Below are 11,640 nucleotides of genomic sequence, written 5' to 3'. Positions count from 1 at the left end.
CATATAAAAACACCGCATTTTTCAAGCGAGCAATACAAATATGATCCGTCTGTTCCTCTGGTGATGACCCATGGTCACAGACATACAGTCATGAAATGCCATAAATGAGAAGCAGTGTGATGTCCACATCTACTGGTCAGGTGCGTCCAGTCAGCCGCTCGCATGTTCTGCCCAACACGAGTGTCTTGTGGATGGCGCGCAAGAGCACAGACACTGCATCATGTGGAACAGAGCTCACGAGGGAGAAGTGACATTCGGATCACCCACTGCGTGTTCTGATCTGACGGTTTGTTTCAACCTGGGGTGCTGTCACTGTCCACTCCATGCATGCGCTTGCTTGCTGCAGCTTGTCGCCACCATGGCGAAATATATTTTTATTTAGGTCCACATAAATACAGCAATCAGACACACGTGCCTCATAGAGGACAGTTGTTAGTCCATGACTGTCCAAACACCTTAGGTGTTGTGTAGCTGGAATGTCCAGAATGACAGATCACCACAGCTGCTTCTGTCGGAAGCCATGCCTCTCGTGAGTGGAGCGCACACACCCATGTGTCAGTGTGTATGTTTGCAAAGTCACACTCGTGGGGAATTTAGACAAATTTCACAGCAGTACGACAGTGGTCATCTGCAGTCTGTTGTCGTGCCAAACGTGCGACTGGCCACACAGTTTCTAAGTGTCATGCGAGTGGTGTTAGGTGTTCATGTATGTCACCTGGAATATGGCCAGCGCCTGCCGCGAGAGGGCGCAATGGGTTTGCACAGCGCACATTTTTTCTTTCAGGCACTTGTGTGCACAAATAGTTGCAGCAACAGGTGTATGAGGCATTGGCAGTGACAACATTACACAGTTTGCACACGATTCCTGCGTCATGCGCACTAAGTCTGCACTTTGTCCAAAGTTCATACTATGTGTGAAGGGGCCCTAACAGTTTGCACATTGAAATAAAACAGTCTGATTCTGTGGACTTATTTAAATCCAGGTTAAAGACTCATCTGTTTTCTCTGTTGTCTTTATCACTAATATGGACTTACTTGGTTTGAATCATTCTTTTTTGAGGGGGTTCAGTGATTGCCATGATTGCTGGAGAGTCTCAGTGTCACTGCATTCAATTTTTGGAGTAACATTGGTGAAGGGTGGGATTGGGTTGTCCGTGAACACTTCACCACTTTGTCCGCTGTTGTTTGATGGTGTTAAGGCATATGAATAATTGAGCACAGTGGTTTTCAAACTGTGAGGTGTGCCACCCCTAGGGGGTGCCAGAGTTCTTCAGGGGTGGCACAAAAAAAAAAAAAAAAAAAAACTGCAACACTGTTAACCAACAAAAGAAGAAGGGAAAAAAAGAAAAACAAAAACATTGGTAGCTAACATACCAGGAGCAAAATGGATACATTTGCAGTGTCTTCTACTCTGTCTTCTACCAGTGACAAGACAGGGTTTAGGGCAACCAGTATTCACACCTCGGTGTGTTATCACATGCAACACAGGGAACACACTCTAACCACAAGTGGTGTCACTTTGATATGTGCATTGCCTCTACTGGTGGTTGGCTCTCACTGCGGTATTGTATCACTTCCTGTTCCGGAGCACAGCGGTGTTTTGCTGTATCTGTTAGCTGTTTAATCTGCGCAGTTAGATTGATCTAGTTACCTAGATAACGATTTGTTTCACAGTGTTATCTTCACGTGCCTTAACTAAAGCACTCCCTCTGCTGAATCACCTCTAAATTATTTACACGTTATTCACTTTGCGTGTTTTTAGGAATCCGGTAGCTACTAGCTCTTAGCCGGTTTAGCATGGCGGCTTCTCCTGTCTCTCCCGCATTTTTCTGCTCTGGGTGTGAAATGTTTAGTTATTCCTCGGCCTCCTTTAGCAGTAATGGTACTTGTAATAAGTGTAGCTTATTCGTAGCTTTGGAGGCCAGGCTGGGTGAATTGGAGACTCGGCTCCGCACCGTGGAAAATTCTACAGCTAGCCAGGCCCCTGTAGTTGGTGCGGACCAAGGTAGCTTAGCCGCCGTTAGTTTCCCTCTGGCAGATCCCGAGCAGCTGGGAAAGCAGGCCGACTGGGTGACTGTGAGGAGGAAGCATAGCCCTAAACAGAAGCCCCGTGTACACTGCCAACCCGTTCACTTTCTAACCGTTTTTCCCCACTCTGCGACACACCCGCCGAGGAACAAACTCTGGTTATTGGCGACTCTGTTTTGAAAAATGTGAAGTTAGCTACACCAGCAACCATAGTCAATTGTCTTCTGGGGGCCAGAGCAGGCGACATTGAAGGAAATTTGAAACTGCTGGCTAAGGCTAAGCGTAAATTTAGTAAGATTGTAATTCACGTCGGCAATAATGACACCCGGTTACGCCAATCGGAGGTCACTAAAATTAACATTGAATCGGTGTGTAACTTTGCAAAAACAATGTCGGACTCTGTAGTTTTCTCTGGGCCCCTCCCCAATCAGACCGGGAGTGACATGTTTAGCCGCATGTTCTCCTTGAATTGCTGGCTGTCTGAGTGGTGTCCAAAAAATGAGGTGGGCTTCATAGATAATTGGCAAAGCTTCTGGGGAAAACCTGGTCTTGTTAGGAGAGACGGCATCCATCCCACTTTGGATGGAGCAGCTCTCATTTCTAGAAATCTGGCCAATTTTCTTAAATCCTCCAAACCGTGACTATCCAGGGTTGGGACCAGGAAGCAGAGTTGGAGTCTTACACACCTCTCTGCAGCTTCTCTCCCCCTGCCATCCCCTCATTACCCCATCCCCGTAGAGACGGTGCCTGCTCCCAGACTACCAATAACCAGCAAAAATCTATTTAAGCATAAAAATTCAAAAAGAAAAAATAATATAGCACCTTCAACTGCACCACAGACTAAAACAGTTAAATGTGGTCTATTAAACATTAGGTCTCTCTCTTGTAAGTCCCTGTTAGTAAATGATATAATAATTGATCAACATATTGATTTATTCTGCCTTACAGAAACCTGGTTACAGCAGGATGAATATGTTAGTTTAAATAAGTCAACACCCCCGAGTCACACTAACTGCCAGAACGCTCGTAGCACGGGCCGAGGCGGAGGATTAGCAGCAATTTTCCATTCCAGCTTATTAATTAATCAAAAACCCAGACAGAGCTTTAATTAATTTGAAAGCTTGACTCTTAGTCTTGTCCATCCAAATTGGAAGTCCAAAAAAACAGTTTTATTTGTTGTTATCTATCGTACTCCTGGTCGTTATTGTGAGTTTCTCTGTGAATTTTCAGAACTTTTGTCTGACTTAGTGCTTAGCTCAGATAAGATAATTATAGTGGGCGATTTTAACATCCACACAGATGCTGAGAATGACAGCCTCAACACTGCATTTAATCTATTATTAGACTCAATTGGCTTTGCTCAAAATGTAAATGAGTCCACCCACCACTTTAATCATATCTTAGATCTTGTTCTGACTTATGGTATGGAAATTGAAGACTTAATAGTATTCCCTGAAAACTCCCTTCTGTCTGATCATTTCTTAATAACATTTACATTTACTCTGATGGACTACCCAGCAGTGGGGAATAAGTTTCATTACACTAGAAGTCTTTCAGAAAGCGCTGTAACTAGGTTTAAGGATATGTTTCCTTCTTTATGTTCCCTAATGCCATATACCAACACAGTGCAGAGTAGCTACCTAAACTCTGTAAGTGAGATAGAGTATCTCGTCAATAGTTTTACATCCTCATTGAAGACAACTTTGGATGCTGTAGCTCCTCTGAAAAAGAGAGCTTTAAATCAGAAGTGCCTGACTCCGTGGTATAACTCACAAACTCGCAGCTTAAAGCAGATAACCCATAAGTTGGAGAGGAAATGGCATCTCACTAATTTAGAAGATCTTCACTTAGCCTGGAAAAAGAGTCTGTTGCTCTATAAAAAAGCCCTCCGTAAAGCTAGGACATCTTACTACTCATCACTAATTGAAGAAAATGAGAACAACCCCAGGTTTCTTTTCAGCACTGTAGCCAGGCTGACAAAGAGTCAGAGCTCTATTGAGCCGAGTATTCCTTTAACTTTAACTAGTAATGACTTCATGACTTTCTTTGCTAATAAAATTTTAACTATTAGAGAAAAAATTACTCATAACCATCCCAAAGACGTATCGTTATCTTTGGCTGCTTTCAGTGATGCCAGTATTTGGTTAGACTCTTTCTCTCAGATTGTTCTGTCTGAGTTACTTTCATTAGTTACTTCATCCAAACCATCAACATGTTTATTAGACCCCATTCCTACCAGGCTGCTCAAGGAAGCCCTACCATTATTTAATGCTTCGATCTTAAATATGATCAATCTATCTTTATTAGTTGGCTATGTACCACAGGCTTTTAAGGTGGCAGTAATTAAACCATTACTTAAAAACCATCACTTGACCCAGCTATCTTAGCTAATTATAGGCCAATCTCCAACCTTCCTTTTCTCTCAAAAATTCTTGAAAGGGTAGTTGTTAAACAGCTAACTGATCATCTGCAGAGGAATGGTCTATTTGAAGAGTTTCAGTCAGGTTTTAGAATTCATCATAGTACAGAAACAGCATTAGTGAAGGTTACAAATGATCTTCTTATGGCCTCAGACAGTGGACTCATCTCTGTGCTTGTTCTGTTAGACCTCAGTGCTGCTTTTGATACTGTTGACCATAAAATTTTATTACAGAGATTAGAGCATGCCATAGGTATTAAAGGCACTGCGCTGCGGTGATTTGAATCATATTTATCTAATAGATTACAGTTTGTTCATGTAAATGGGGAATCTTCTTCACAGACTAAAGTTAATTATGGAGTTCCACAAGGTTCTGTGCTAGGACCAATTTTATTCACTTTATACATGCTTCCCTTAGGCAGTATTATTAGACGGCATTGCTTACATTTTCATTGTTACGCAGATGATACCCAGCTTTATCTATCCATGAAGCCAGAGGACACACACCAATTAGCTAAACTGCAGGATTGTCTTACAAACATAAGGACATGGATGACCTCTAATTTCCTGCTTTTAAACTCAGATAAAACTGAAGTTATTGTACTTGGCCCCACAAATCTTAGAAACATGGTGTCTAACCAGATCCTTACTCTGGATGGCATTACCCTGACCTCAAGTAATACTGTGAGAAATCTTGGAGTCATTTTTGATCAGGATATGTCATTCAAAGCGCATATTAAACAAATATGTAAGACTGCTTTTTTGCATTTACGCAATATCTCTAAAATTAGAAAGGTCTTGTCTCAGAGTGATGCTGAAAAACTAATTCATGCATTTATTTCCTCTAGGCTGGACTATTGTAATTCATTATTATCAGGTTGTCCTAAAAGTTCCCTGAAAAGCCTTCAGTTAATTCAAAATGCTGCAACTAGAGTACTGACGGGGAGTAGAAGGAGAGAGCATATCTCACCCATATTGGCCTCTTCATTGGCTTCCTGTTAATTCTAGAATAGAATTTAAAATTCTTCTTCTTACTTATGAGGTTTTGAATAGTCAGGTCCCTTCTTATCTTAGGGACCTCATAGTACCATATCACCCCAATAGAGCATTTCGCTCTCAGACTGCAGGCTTACTTGTAGTTCCTAAGGTTTGTAAGAGTAGAATGGGAGGCAGAGCCTTCAGCTTTCAGGCTCCTCTCCTGTGGAACCAGCTCCCAATTCGGATCAGGGAGACAGACACCCTCTCTACTTTTAAGATTAGGCTTAAAACTTTCCTTTTTGCTAAAGCTTATAGTTAGGGCTGGATCAGGTGACCCTGAACCATCCCTTAGTTATGCTGCTATAGACTTAGACTGCTGGGGGGTTCCCATAATGCACTGAGTGTTTCTTTCTCTTTTTGCTCTGTATGCACCACTCTGCATTTAATCATTAGAGATTGATCTCTGCTCCCCTCCACAGCATGTCTTTTTCCTGGTTCTCTCCCTCAGCCCCAACCAGTCCCAGCAGAAGACTGCCCCTCCCTGAGCCTGGTTCTGCTGGAGGTTTCTTCCTGTTAAAAGGGAGTTTTCCTTCCCACTGTTGCCAAGTGCTTGCTCACAGGGGGTCGTTTTGACCGTTGGGGTTTTTCCGTAATTATTGTATGGCTTTGCCTTACAATATAAAGTGCCTTGGGGCAACTGTTTGTTGTGATTTGGCGCTATATAAATAAAATTGATTTGATTTGATTTGATTTGCATTGCACATCTGGGCGTGTTATCACATGCCAAACAGGAAACAAACTCGTTATGGTAAATTATGTCCACAATGCCCATTACGTGTTGAATGCCTGCCACACTCTCAAAGTGAAAGACCCCACTCTTGAATGAAGAGTGGGAATAACTGTCATGTGCTCTTCAACAAAAAGAGGGAATAACCATAACATTACTCAGACACTTGTTTGGACTTTGTGGGACACCCAGGACAGCAACAAGGAAGCTAGTCTACAGTAAGGCTAGCTATTATGTTTTTAAAATGTAATGGCATTTTTCTAAATTTATTACAATTTGGGCCTGATTTACTAAAGGTTTAGATGTGTTAAAGTGTATTAAAATTAATTACTCCTGCAAAACAACAAAGAAAAATGATTTTAAAAAGTGCATGCACACTGAGGATTGTGTCTTTCCAGTGTGCAAAAAACAAAAAAAACACATATTGTCCATTGTACTTATTTGCCATCATGAATATGCAATATGGGGTGTGGCCACCCAAGTGTGCAAAATTACCTGCAAACAGATGAGGTTTACACATGCAATGAAGTTTGTCCAGTAGTGGGCACAGCTAACCAAAAAGTTAGCTTCAATAACTGCTAATCAGAAAACTGAAAAAGTTATCTTTAATATAGCGATGTACTGTTAAGTTGTGATTCAAACTCAGCCACATGGGGTGTGCAGCCAGTACATTCTGAGTGCCAGTCCCAAGCCCGGATAAATGAGGAGGGTTGCATCAGGAAGGGCATCCGGCGTAAAACAAGCCAACCGAACTATGCAGACTCAGAATCGAATTCCCATACTGGATCGGTCGCGGCCCGGGTTAACAACGTCCGCCACCGGTGCTATTGCCCAACAGGGTGCTGGTGGAAATAGGGCTACTGCTGGGCGAAGACGACGAAGGGAGGGAGCTGGCTGATATGATGGAGAGGAGAAAGGTAGACATATTTTGTGTGCAAGAGACCAAGTGGAAGGGAAGTAAGAGCAGGAGCATCGGCGGTGGGTACAAGTTGTTGTACCATGGTGAGGACAGGAAGAGAAATGGTGTTGGGGTCATTTTAAAGGAAGAGTATGTTAAAAGTGTGTTGGAGGTTAAGCAAGTGTCTGATAGGGTGATGAGTGTGAAGTTGGAAACTGAAGGGGTGATGATGAATATCATCAGTGCATATGCCCCACAGGTAGGTTTTGAGATGGAGAAAGAAGATTTCTGGAGTGTGTTAGATGAGGTGGTGGAGAGTGTGCCCAAGCATGAAAGAGTGGTGATAGGAGCAGACTTCAATGGGCATGTTGGTGAAGGGAACAGAGGTGATGAGGAAGTAATGGGTAGATATGGTATCAAGGATAGGAATGGGGAAGGACAGATGGTAGTTGATTTTGCAAAAAGGATGGAAATGGCTGTGGTGAATACCTACTTTAAGAAAAGGGAGGAGCACAGGGTAACATATAAGAGTGGAGCAAGGTGCACACAGGTGGATTACATTCTTTATAGGAGATGCAAGCTAAAAGAAATCACAGACTGTAAGGTGGTAGCAGGAGAGAGTGTCACTAGACAGCATAGGATGGTTGTTTGTAGGATGACCTTAGAGGTAAAGAAGAAGAAGAGAGTGAGAGCTCAACAAAGGATCAGATGGTGAAAGCTGAAGGAGGAAGACTGTTGTGTGAAATTTAGCGAGCAGGTGAGAGAGGCACTGGTTGGAGGGGAAGCAATTTTGGACAACTGGAAAAGTACTGCAGATGTGGTGAGGGAGACAGCTAGGACAATACTGGGTATGACATCTGGACAGTGGAAGGAAGACAAGGAGACTTGGTGGTGGAATGAAGTGGTCCAGGAAAGCATAAGGAGAAAGAGGTTGGCAAAAAAGTTTTGGGATAGTCGGAGAGATGAAGAAAGTAGACAGGAGTACAAGGAGATGCGGCGTAAGGCGAAAAGAGAAGTGGCAAAAGCAAAGGAAAAGGCATATTGCGAGCTGTACAAGAAGTTGAATAGTAAGGAAGGAGAAAAGGACTTGTACTGATTGGCCAGACAAAGGGACAGAGCTGGAAAGGATGTGCAGCAGGTTAGGGTGGTAAAAGATGCACATGGTAATGTGCTGACAAGTGAGGAGTGTGTGTTGAGAAGGTGGAGGGAATATTTTGAAGAGTTGATGAATAAAGAAAATGAGCGAGAGAAAAGGCTGGATGATGTGGTGAGAGTAAATCAGGAAGTACAAGAGATTAGCAAGGAAGAAGTGAGGGCTGCAATGAAGAGGATGAAGAGTGGAAAGGCAGTTGGTCCAGATGACATTCCAGTGGAGGCATGGAAATGTCTAGGAGAGATGGCAGTAGAGTTTCTAACCAGATTGTTTAATAAAATCTTGGAAAGTGAGAGCATGCCTGAGGAGTGGAGACGAAGTGTGCTGGTTCCTATTTTCAAGAACAAGTGTGATGTGCAGAGCTGCAGTAACTACAGAGGCATAAAGCTGATCAGCCACAGCATGAAGTTATGGGAAAGAGTAGTAGAAGCTAGGCTTAGAAAACAGGTGAAGATCTGTGAGCAGCAATATGGTTTCATGCCGAGAAAGAGCACTACAGATGTAATGTTTGCTCTGAGAATACTGTTGGAAAAGTACAGAGAAGGACAGAAAGAGTTACATTGTGTGTTTGTGGACTTAGAAAAAGCTTATGATAGGGTGCCAAGAGAAGAGTTGTGGTATTGTATGAGGAAGTCTGGAGTGGCAGAGAAGTATGTTAGGGTAGTGCAGGACATGTACAAGAATAGTGTGACAGCGGTGAGACGTGCAGTCAGAATGACAGACTCATTCAAGGTGGAGGTGGGATTACACCAAGGATCAGCTCTGAGTCCTTTCTTGTTTGCAGTGGTGATGGACAGGTTGATGGATGAGATCAGACAAGAGTCCCCATGGACTATGATGTTTGCAGATGACATTGTGATCTGTAGTGAGAGTAGAGAGCAAGTTGAGTCTAGTCTGGAGAAGTGGAGATATGCTTTGGAGAGAAGGGGAATGAAAGTCAGTAGAAGCAAGACTGAGTACATGTGTGTGAATGAGAGGGAGCCCAGTGGAATAGTGCAGTTACAAGGAGTAGAAGTGGTGAAAGTAGATGAGTTTAAATATTTGGGGTCAACTGTTCAAAGTAATGGAGAGTGTGGTAGAGAGGTGAAGTAGAGAGTGCAGGCAGGGTGGAGTGGGTGGAGAAAGGTGGCAGGAGTGATTTGTGACTGAAGAATATCAGCAAGAGTGAAGGGGAAAGTTTACAAAACAGTAGTGAGACCAGCTATGTTGTATGGTTTAGAGACAGTGGCACTAACAAAAAGACAGGAGGCAGAGCTGGAGGTGGCAGAGCTGAAGATGTTGAGATTCTCTTTGGGAGTGACAAGAATGGACAAGATTAGGAATGAACATATCAGAGGGACAGCTCAGGTGGGACGGTTTGGAGACAAAGTCAGAGAGGTGAGATTGAGATGGTTTGGACATGTGCAGAGGAGGGACCCAGGGTATATAGGGAGAAGGATGCTGAGGATGGAGCCACCAGGCAGGAGGAGAAGAGGGAGACCAAAGAGGAGGTTCATGGATGTGCTGAGAGAGGACATGCAGGTGGTTGGGGTGACAGAGGAAGATACAGAGGACAGGGTGAGATGGAAACGATTGATCTGCTGTGGCGACCCCTAACGGGAACAGCCGAAAGACGAAGAAGAAGACTGTTAAGTTGTGATTCGACAACCATGTGATATAACCGGGTGCCAGTAGATGGCAGTGTTCTATGCATTTTGAATATTCTACTGGATGGCAGTGGCAATGGCGCCCAGTTATATCACAGGGTTGCTGACCTGAATCACAACTTAACAAACAAAACAGACTTTTCAGTTTTGTAAATGCTTTTTTTTTTTTTTTTACAAATGAATAAAATGAAATATTTCACAAAAGCACATTTATTTGTAAACACCAACACACATGTTATAATAACTTTTGTTGGTTTTTACATAGAATGAATGAGTCAAAACAATTCAGTGTGAGCGGAGGTTCAGTTTACCCATAATCCCTTTGGGCATCTGTTTGTGCTAATGATCAAAACTTCAGAATTAGTGCATTATTCACCGAAGCACTTTAAAAATAAAAAATGGAAGTCTTGGGCTTGAAATTTCAAAATGACTCCACTGATCAACCAGGGTAGGTCTAAGCAAAAGTGAAATTTAAGTCAATTGAAATTTAAGTCAAAAATTGGCAGAAATTACTATCTGTGAATGAATGAAAATTCTGCAAAATGGAAAGATGTAACAATTTCAAATTATGTGCAGATGATGATGTGCAGATGATGATTAGCAGTGATTGGCAGTCCTGGTAAACACTGAAGTGAAATTGGTCAATGAGGATGACCAGATGTGAAGAAATAGGGCTTCAGTAAGCTCTTTACTGATTGGTATTCTGGTTCATAAATAATTTATTAACTCAAACTGAAATTTTGATTGCAAGTAGGCCTATCTCATAACAGCCTTTCATGTTTTCCATCACTATCTTAAAAGTATAGAGTAAAGAGTTCAATGCCCTACTTTGTGGCTCGTGACCTTATTTCATGCTTGATATAATAATTATAACAGGTGGATTTCCTTACTCGGTACTTTCTCTTGGAATTAGCAAGGTATTTACCATCCTCAAATATGAAATACAGTAACCATAAGTGTATGATGACACATTAATATAATTTACTTGTAACTGATTTAAAAACCTTGACATTCCTTTACTTGCATAGAAACTCTTACAAACTGAACATCACAGATGTGATACCCTCTTGGTGTGATGCTCGTCTCCAAGAAATTTACTGATCTTATTTTATTGGCTTTCTATTGGTAAGTAAAATGTTATTTTTAGCTTTCAATTTGATATAATATTTATAACGGATGAGAAAATCAGTAAATAGGTAATGTACTGAAATCAGTTAATATACACATTATTTAATTTATATAAATGAATAAAGTAGAAATTTCATTGTATCTGCTATTATTGTCAATACACGTATATTCACTCATAGCAATAATTTGTGAAGATCACTGTACAGGTGAGGCATCATAGGTTTATTCAACGCTGTTTGTTTTTTCATTTGTTCATTGTTATAAAAGAACCATGTATAGCTCTTTCATCATGCTAAACTACATGAACCCGGATGCCCAGGAGTCAGTATGTGTCTGTGTGCAGGCCGATATGTTCAAAGACTCACTATTTGTTCACCTTAAATCTCCTTCGGAAATATAATATACATCCATAATGCTATGAAAAGCATGCCACACTCTTCAGCAGAAGAAAGTTTTTTTTTTGTGTGTGTGTGGAAATCTCTTGTTATAACAACACACATTAGTGCACAGACTACACACAGTATTGTTGTGAGCATGCTAAGAAGCTCAGGTCATGGGGCTACATTAAATATCACTTGTAGTTGGCACTAATATAACACACAA

Source organism: Thalassophryne amazonica, chromosome 15, assembly GCF_902500255.1.
Source record: "Thalassophryne amazonica chromosome 15, fThaAma1.1, whole genome shotgun sequence".
Lineage (NCBI taxonomy): Eukaryota > Metazoa > Chordata > Actinopteri > Batrachoidiformes > Batrachoididae > Thalassophryne > Thalassophryne amazonica.
The sequence above is the reverse complement of the archived record's forward strand: the minus strand, read 5'-3'. Positions refer to the sequence as shown.